This window comes from Bos mutus, chromosome 5 (genome assembly GCF_027580195.1).
Source record: "Bos mutus isolate GX-2022 chromosome 5, NWIPB_WYAK_1.1, whole genome shotgun sequence".
Lineage (NCBI taxonomy): Eukaryota > Metazoa > Chordata > Mammalia > Artiodactyla > Bovidae > Bos > Bos mutus.
The window spans coordinates 82,885,611-82,895,591 of record NC_091621.1 but is presented as its reverse complement, the minus strand read 5'-3'; positions in this window follow the sequence as shown (position 1 = coordinate 82,895,591).

Sequence of the window (9,981 nt, the reverse complement as noted above, 5' to 3'; positions counted from 1 at the left end):
TCAGTACTCTTGAGTTCCACTGCCAAAGTCATATTGGAGAAAATGCATTTGTAATTAAATATAAGTTCAGATCTTAAGTATATTGCTTACTGGTATTGGCCTTGTACAATTTATTTAATTTCTCTGAACCTCAATTACTCCTTGTAACATGGAAATCATATTTGACTGAACCAAATAAAACTGCTATTTATGCAGGTTAAAAATAGTGGAGTACTGAAGATTTCTCCTGATTCAGACTAAAATAGCCTTGCCATCCCACATATATATAGATTAATTAATTGTATGCAAAGCTCTCAGTAAAGTGCTTAACTTGAAGTAATTTTCATTATGCTAGGAAAATTGTTCAGAGCTATACGCTAACAATGTAAACAAAACACTCTATTACAAATAAACATAACCTCTATGTGATACATGAGAAGTCTATACAATTAGAAATCATAGTTACATTTTTAACCACTTATTAGCTGTGAAAGTAAACATTAATAAGTAACTAATTCATGTGATTGTTAAAATGATCATATATATGAGCATGTCTGTCATATATTTACTCAGTAAAGAAAAAGCAGTACAAACAGGTATTATTTAGAAACAGTACAAACAAATATGTCAGGTGCTTTTCTAGATGTCAGGAATATAGCAAATAATAAAATAAAATCCATTATCTCTGGAGGAATATATGCTAGTAAGGGGAGACTCAAAATAAGCAGATAGATATATTAAAAAAAAACCCAAATAATTGCATATAAAGATATGAAATAAAAATTAAAATCTTAAAGTACCTAATCTTGGTAGATACTTTATGTAGATTTTTAAAATTAAAATTTTCTTTAATTATTATATATCCATACCATTAAGTCACTGCCCATCATTCCTTTTCTTTGTAGCTTAATATATGTGGGTCCATATATTTGGAGAATTCAAAGAATTCTGAATTACTAGCTTCTTTGGATAGCAAACATCCTGTGGAAAAGCCTCTTTCCTCTTTTTCTTCATTAATGCATCAGCAGTAATACTTAGCTCTGGTTAAAGGATGATAGCACCATAAAATTTTAAGGCTAACTCTAATCTAGGTTAAGAAATATGGTAATTGTTACCAAGGTATCTGACTTCTATTTCCCTAAATAACCAGGCTTTCTAAATGAAACATTTTTATTTCACTTTCTCCTTTTATAGCTGCCTCCCCTTGGAATCTTTTATCATTTTATTGCATTTGAAGCGCTTTCTTTTTGGGGGGAAAAAGAAAAAGAGAACTATTTGAACTTTACAAACAGATATAAATGGAAAGAAAGAAGAGGAAGGTCAGATTTTGGGTCTGCTAACCTTGGCAACGTCCTTTGAAAGTAGTCCCCAGGTAGCTTTAACTTCTGCTAGTGCACGTGAGCCTGAGATCACCCCCGGGCCCAGCCTGCTTGGCACACTGACAGAGGTCACATTTTCACACAAATGAACAATTTCCCTGATAAAGTGAAACTGGTACTTAAGCACAGGCTCTAATGAGCAGCCCCCATTTTAGCTCCCACTTTAAAGTATCCCCAAGGTTCCCAGTACAATTTCATTTGACCTTTAGCTAAAGACCGTACTTTACTAGATCACCAATTCCCCCGATCCCTGGAGTGTTTGCCTGTGTCAGCACTTATGAGAAACCCACTCTGCACAAAAGGCGGGTGTTCTCACCCCTCTTTAAGGACAGCTCACCAGACCTCTTATCCCCTCCCTCTGATCTCCTGTCTCTCTTTTCTTGGGATGATGGCAATGTTCACGCTATTTCTTCAACTTCTACAAACATGAATTGATGTGTTTTGAATTGATATATTTTGGCCTGGGAGCAAACCATGATTATGAATTGTCTAAAGTGCTATTATTTTGGGGGCAAACTTAAGGTGGCTCCAGTGGTAAGGAATCCACTTGCTAATGCAGAGGACACAAGAGATTTTCAATCACTGGGTCAAGAAGATCCCCTGGAGGAGGAAATGGCAAGCCACCCCAGTATTATTGCCTGGAAAACAATCCATGGACAGAGGAGCCTGGTGGGCTGCAGCCTATGGGGTCACAAAGAGTTGGACATGACTGAGTGCACGTGCACACACACATACACACAAATAGTTGTGTTAATTTTCTTAACATTATAGTGAGCACAGTCATTGTACTATAAGAGCCTCAAATCATTTATGAAACCCCTGTTTCCCTATTTTGTTTCATAATTAGTGTTGTATGACAGAGTAATTGGTCATATGGATTTGTTTGGTGTTAGTAACTGGCTTTAATCATACAATATTGTTATTACTAAAAAAGACATCCTTTTTGAATCTCAGTTCAGTTCAGTTCAGTCACTCAGTCATGTCCGACTCTTTGCGACCCCGTGAATTATAGCACGCCAGGACTCCCTGTCCATCACCAGCTCCCAGAGTTCACTCAGACTCACGTCCATCGAGTTGGTGATACCATCCAGCCATCTCATCCTCTGTCGTCCCCTTCTCCTCCTGCCCCCAATCCCTCCAAGCATCAAAGTCTTTTCCAATGAGTCAACTCTTTGCATGAGGTGGCCAAAGTACTGGAGTTTCAGCTTTAGCATCATTCCTTCCAAAGAAATCCCAGGGCTGATCTCATTCAGAATGGACTGATTGGATTTCCTTGTAGTCCAAGGGACTCTCAAGAGTTTTCTCCAACATCACAGTTCAAAAGCATCAATTCTTCAGTGCTCAGCTTTCTTCACAGTCCAACTCTCACATCCATACATGACCACTTGAAAAACCATAGCCTTGACTAGATGGACCTTTGTTGGCAAAGTAATGTCTCTGCTTTTCAATATGCTATCTAGGTTGGTCATAACTTTCCTTCCAAGAAGTAAGTGTCTCTTAATTTCATGGCTGCAATCACCATCTGCAGTGATTTTGGAGACCCCCAAAATAAAGTCTGACACTGTTTCCACATCTATTTCCCATGAAGTGATGGGACCAGATGCCACGATCTTCGTTTTCTGAATGTTGAGCTTTAAGCCAACTTTTTCACTCTCCTCTTTCACTTTCATCAAGAGGCTTTTTAGTTCCTCTTCACTTTCTGCTGATATACAAATAATATCTTAGAGATTACTAGGGGCAAACACTTATTCACCACTAATTATATTGCATATATGGCTGGATAGCATCACCAACTCAATGGACATGAACTTGGGCAAACTTTGGGAGATAGTGAGCAACAGGGAGGTCTGGTGTGCTGTAGTCCATGGGATCACAAAGAGTTGGGCACAACTGAGCAACTGAACAACAATATATCTGCATAAGAGGGTAGAATTTCCATTCTGCTTCCACGAGGGAAAACTTAGACAGGACACCTTCATCTTTCCCATACTTTCTTACTCCTTCCTGCCAAGGAGAGGACAGTGACTTATTAATTCAGTACCCTGTGGGTCCTGAGGTGATATTGTGATTTGCTATTCTTATTGTATGATAACTATGATAGGTTGGGTTTTGTCCATATAAGGGTGAAGGCTTCAGTTTGGTAGAGTAAGTGAATTCTAGAATGAAATATTAGGAAGCACATTGTAACCCTACATGAAAGTTATGTACACTGATTCAGTTTTTCTCTAGAAACCTCTGTCTTGATCTTCATCTCTATCATTCATGTGTATATATTTCAATCAGTTACAAATGTGTCAGCAAAAGTAAAGGTGGTATTTGCTGTAACAAATACACCTTTTAATCTGTAAACATGATACATGTTACTACAATCAACTTCTTAAAAAATTTATTGGAGTATAGTTGAAAATACAATGTTGTATTAGTTTCAGGTATACTGCAAAGTGATTCAGTTAAAAAAAAAATATATATATATAGCCACTTTCATTTAGGCCATTTAAGAGTACTGAGTAGAGTTGCCTGTGCTATACAGCAGGTTCATATTAGTTATCTATTTTATATATAGAAGGGTGTATATGTCAATCCCAGTCTCCCAGTTTATCCCTTACATTTATCCCCTAGTAACCATAAGTTTGTTTCTTGCATCTGTGACCCTACTTCTGTTTTGTAAATAAGTTCATTTGTACCTGTTTTAGATTCCACATATAAGCAATATCATATGATATTTGTCTTTCTGTGTCTGACTTACTTCATTCAATATGACAATCTTTGGTCTTTTTTATGGCTGAGTATTATCCCATGGTATGTATGTACCACATCTTTATCCATTCTTCTGATGATAGACATTGAATTGCTTCCATGTCCTGACTATTGTAAATAGTGCTGCTATGAACATTGGAGTGCATGTATCTTTTCAAATTATGGTTTTCTCCAGATTATACCCAGGAGTGGAATTGCTAGGTAGTTTTCTATTTTTAGTCTTTTAGAGAACGTTTGTACTGTTCTCCAGAGTGGTTGTACCACTCTGGAGATATATGTTCCCACCAACAATATAGGAAGGTTAGGTTTTCTCCGCACCCTCTCTAGCATTGAGTGCTTGTTGATTTTTTATGATGGCTATTCTGACTAGTGTAAAGTGATACCTCATTGTAGTACTGATTTGCATTTCTCTAATAATTAGTGATGTTGGCATCATTTCATGTGTTTTTTGACCATCTGTATATCTTCTTTGGAGAAATGTCTCTTATTTTGGCTACACCACATGACTTGCAGGATCTACCCTGACAAAGGATTAAGGATTTAACCCAGACCCCAGCCATGAAAGCACTGAATTTTAACCGCTGGACTACCAGGGAATTCCTCACAATCACCATTGTTATGTTTATTCATTCTAATGAATAAAAATTTGAAGCACCTAACTTGTTTTTGAATGGAACGAGTTCAAAAGCAAAATCAAAACTAAATTTGAATACCCTTAGACATCATTTTACTCTCTAGCATTTCAATCCCCACTATTCCCAAGAATCAAATTCATTCCAGTGTATAAAATTTGAAACAACCAGGCTTAGTCAGAATTTAAATGTAAATTGTCAGATATTTTAGATCTGACAACATGTAAGTTATGTCTTTAATGACTCAGATATTTGAAATAGATATAGGAATATGAACATAGTGCACATTTTGTGACCTTTTAGTTACATATGCCAATCCAGACTTTGGAAATACAAATTCACTTAAAATGACTACAAGACTACTGCAATTTATCAGAGATCTTCTGTATGTTATTTATGGTACCAAATGCTTAATTAGTGATATCTGATTTAATTCACAGAAATCTATACAGTTAGATGCTATTTCTATTTCACAGGTGAATGAGCTACAGACATGATAACATTTTGAAGGTTACATTGTTTGTAAGTCTCTAAATTCTTATATATGTCAGGATTACCTCCAGATCTGACTCTTGTGCTATCCTGTCCTTAGAAAAAGGTATGGAAAATTTTCTCTGCCCTCAAACTAAGTTTGACAGGAAAAGATGATTATTGTGCTTCATTGTTAGCTTCAGTATTTCATTAATATTGGTATGATGGTACAAATGTTAGTGGGCTTCCCAGGTGGCACTAGTGGTAAAGAATCTGCTTGTGAATGCAGGAGACACAAAAGACATGGGTTCGATCCCTGGGTCAGGAAGATCCCCTGGAGAAGGAAAAGGCAACCCACTCCAATATTCTTTACCTGGAGAATTCCATGGACAAAGGAGCCTGGTGGGCCACAGTCCATGGGGATGCAAAGAGTCAGACAATGACTGACTAAGCATACACCCAAGTTTTGACAGCTTGAGTTGAATAGATTAGTTTCTCATGATTTTTTTTAACAAAATGACATATGTGAATTATAAATATATATATATTTTTTTCTCCAAAAATCTTTTAAACCACCCAACTAATAAACTTATGTTGTCAGTAATGGAAAAGCATCTAACAATTTGGATACATTATGTGAAGTGTTAGGATGCATAGTTTCTTCTCAGTAAAAGCAAAATTTAATTAATACGTAATACACAGGGAAGAAAGAAGAGTTTATGTATGGCTCATATGTCTGCTGCTGCTACTGCTAAGTCACTTCAGTCATGTCCGACTCTGTGTGACCCCATAGACGGCAGCCCACCAGGCTCCCCTGTCCCTGGGATTCTCCAAGCAAGAACACTGGAGTGGGTTGCCATTTCCTTCTCCAATGCATGAAAGTGAAAAGTGAAAGTGAAGTCACTCAGTCATGTCTGACTCTTAGTGACCCATGGACAGCAGCCTACCAGGCTCCTCCATCCATGAGATTGTCAGAGTTCTTATGTAAGAGTGTGACACTATTATTTTTGAAGGATAAATTGAACACAACATTGCCAATAATTTGAAAAGTGGAGAAGGCAAGAGAGAGCAGTTGAAATGCTATGGCTGTTGTCTCCTAAAATCACCTGACTGAGGTCAAGGACAGTGGAATCAAAGAGAAAGGAGTCAAAGACACACAGGAGGTAAAGTTGAGTACTCTTATTTTGTACATGACTGAGTACAGTGGCCAAGGAGAAGCAAAATATGAGGATGATTTGAAACCTTCTCGCTTGAATGAATGAATAAAGTGTGATTCATTATGAGTGATTTGAAAATGCAGAAAGCGGAACAGATTTGAACTGGCGAGATATCAGGGAATCAAGTCCTAGTCAGTTTAAATATGCATGTGGTCTTATGTTCTCCAATGAAAGAGTGAGTTGGAAAGTTGTTGTTTTTTTAATCACTGTTAAAATTATATCATAAGTCCTGAGGTGAGTGTTCTGGTAGAAGTCCTATAAACTTGCTAGAATGAGCATGGCTTTACAACAAATCCAGGTATAGAAGCTGGCAAATATCAGAGTGGAACTCTGCCAAATAGGTTAATGGCCCTGAAAAACCATTTTTCCCCCAAGATAAAAAAAAAAAAAGTGAGGGATTAACTAGCTAGCAGCCTCACTTTCATTTTAGAGCAAGTCATATTTCATAGTCTTTTGGGATGCTATTTACAGAAGGTTTCATCAGGCTAATTCATCAATATTAATTATTATTTATCTCATATCTACAGAATAGGACATTTTATTACATAATTTGCTACATATGAAGAAGCATAGCTCCTTTCCCCCAGGGAGGTTATATTGCAAAAGAGAAACGCCAAAAACCGTTATCAGTTATGCATGGCTTTTCAAACTGATAACTTATTGATTTTGACCTACTAAAGTTATAGTCCTCCAGTGCGGCACACACATACATGCCCTCATTCTCCAGGTCAAAATCACACGAAAAGACTTCCATAGAGCAAGTGAGTACATAATTCAAAAGACATTTATTGTCCATCTCCAGTATGCAAAGCTTTGTTCTAGGTACTGCTTCTTGGAAGTAAAGATTAATAATATATTTGGTGCTTTAAAAAAGCATGTCATAATTTATCAATACAGAATATGCATGGCATTTTTAATACATATTCTGTCATCTGATTTTCACAAATATTCTCTGAAATAGGTAAGTGAACTATTGTCCCACATTTTATACAAGATGCAGTTGTCTTGCAGTAAGGTAATATCATGTCCTTATACTTTGAGATAAAGTTGTTTTTAGTTAGACAAATGAGTCAGTATCACAAATGGCAAACAAAAACTAGGGAAGGATTAAACTGAGAGATATTTGTGGTCTGGAGTGAAAGGATTGGATGCATGTCAGCAATCATACAACATTTGCCCCAGATTGCCTATTTCCTCAACCACTCCATCACCAATCACCTCCAGAACTCTATTACTCTGGAATTGATCTTAGAACCATTTCTACACAGAACTTAAAACAGCCATTACAGTCCACTGCAAGTGGCATTTGTCATGGAATCTGTTTGTCACTGGATTTAGCAAAGACAAGAAGACAATTAAAAAGCTAGGAGATATCAGTAAAGGAAAATTGTAAGACATATCCTTTTATTGTATTCCTGTTCTCATAACAAAGTAAAGAAAGACCCTAAATAAAAAAGACAAGAAAAAATAGACAATAGAGAAAAGAAAAAGAAAAAAACTTAGAAAGCAGAGTTATAGCCCTCGTCTCTTAAACTTATCAACCTGAGATTGTTGGTCACTTAAGTAATTAAAACAGTCTTGGTTCTTAATTGTGAACAATGGATGAATTTGAAACTGAGACTACTCCATAAAGCTAGACTCTTTCAGATCTCAGTCATTGAAAAGGACTGTGAGAATAAATCTACCTGCTCACAAAATAAGACTACAAAATTTATCTGTCTTGCCCTAGGTTCTGGGTGAGTGAGAACCACCTACCCTTTAACATCAAGTCACTCACTAAGAGCCACACCTTAAAAACACATAGGTATTTCCATCATATTATGATCGGCAATGTAAAAAAGAAGATAAATTTAATAGATACTAAGAAGATTGATATATAAGACCAGTAATGACTGGGAATGGGAAAGCAATATTCAAAGATGGGTTCCAAGTTTGTGATGTAAGTGAACAACGGAGAGGTGATGACACTTAAAGAAATAAAATATAGGATGAAAATCAAGGAAAGATATTGAATTCAACACCGGACATTGGAATAGACACTTTGTCTACCTCAATGGAACAAGATGCAGAGGTGTGATCTTGGCTCCAACAATCTCTTGCAGTGGACTTTGATTCTATAACTGGTGACACAGGCTGGTTCGCAGTGGGGTTGATCTTTCTCTCCCCCATCACTCTTCCCTCTCTCAAGCAGTAACAGCAACAGTAGTAACAGTTGTAGTCGTCACATAGGGTAAAAACTGCAAAGTCAGTTGCCTGGTGCAAAAATACTGGCTGGTGTTTAGTGCTCAGCCGTGTTGGCAAGGAATCATTCTATGCCACAGTTTGGTAACAATTTTTAGGTGTTTAGCCTTAATCCAGGCTTCCCTGGTAGCTCAGCTGGTAAAGAATCCGCCTGCAATGTAGGAGACCCTGGTTCAATTCCTGGGTTGGGAAGATTCCCTGGAGAAGTGATAGCTATCCACTCCAGTATTCTTGGGCTTCCCTGGTGGCTCAGACAGTAAAGAATCTGCCTGCAATGCAGGAGACCCTGGTTCAATTCCTGAGTTGGGAAGATCCCCTGGAGGAGGGCATGACAACCTACTCCAGTATTCTTGCCTGGAGAATTCCCAAGGACAGAGGAGGTTGGCGGGCTCTGTGGGGTTCCAAAGAGTCGGACATGACTGAGCGACTAAGCACAGCACAACACCTTCTTAATCCAGATTCTTTGGCCCTTTAAAAAAAAATATTGGACATTTAAACAATCTAGAGTTGGCTTCTGTGGCTTGCAACTAGTGATTCTTGCTTAAATAATTTAAATTTAGGTGACTGTAGGATATACAATTAGGAATGTCAGATTGAAGTACAGATGCATGGGTATTGGTTCTTGAAAAAATGCTGAGCTGGAGAGGAGATCAGTATTTGACTTTTAAACTACTAGCATTAAGGTCCCTGGGGTAGCAGGTGGCAATGAAATTCTAAACACAGGTGAAGATTGTCCTCAGATAAGTTATGGATACTTCATTCTCCAAGACAAGAAAAAAAATCTAGAGGCAATAGCAAAAGTTGAGCACCTGCCTCCCCATAGAATCCTTAATAACCATGATTGATTTCCTTTACTCCAATGCTTAGAGTTTGTAATGAAAACAGAACTCACTCCTACAACCCAATATTTCAACCCAAAGAATATCCTTTTAACCCAAGCTTTTAAATATACTCTTTACAGTATCTAGTTCATGTCTAAGTTATATTAACAATTATTTATTCTACTGGTCTTTTTGATGAGAATATTTGATGTTTTCATAGGTCCTGAACAACTTTTATGATCAGAAATCTCTGATTTATTACTGGACCTCACTAATATGGTAACATTGGCAAGGTTAAATAAAATAGAAAAAGATACCTAATATTCAAGGAAATGCAAGATTTAAGGAAACTCAGAAGTTTCCAACACAATTTTCAATAGCTATTTCCGTTAATAACAAGAACAAATTAAGGTTGAGATAAGTATAGATTATTGAATGATGGGTTTCAGTAAATTTTGTGTTCTGGATTTTTATTTTCTTATCA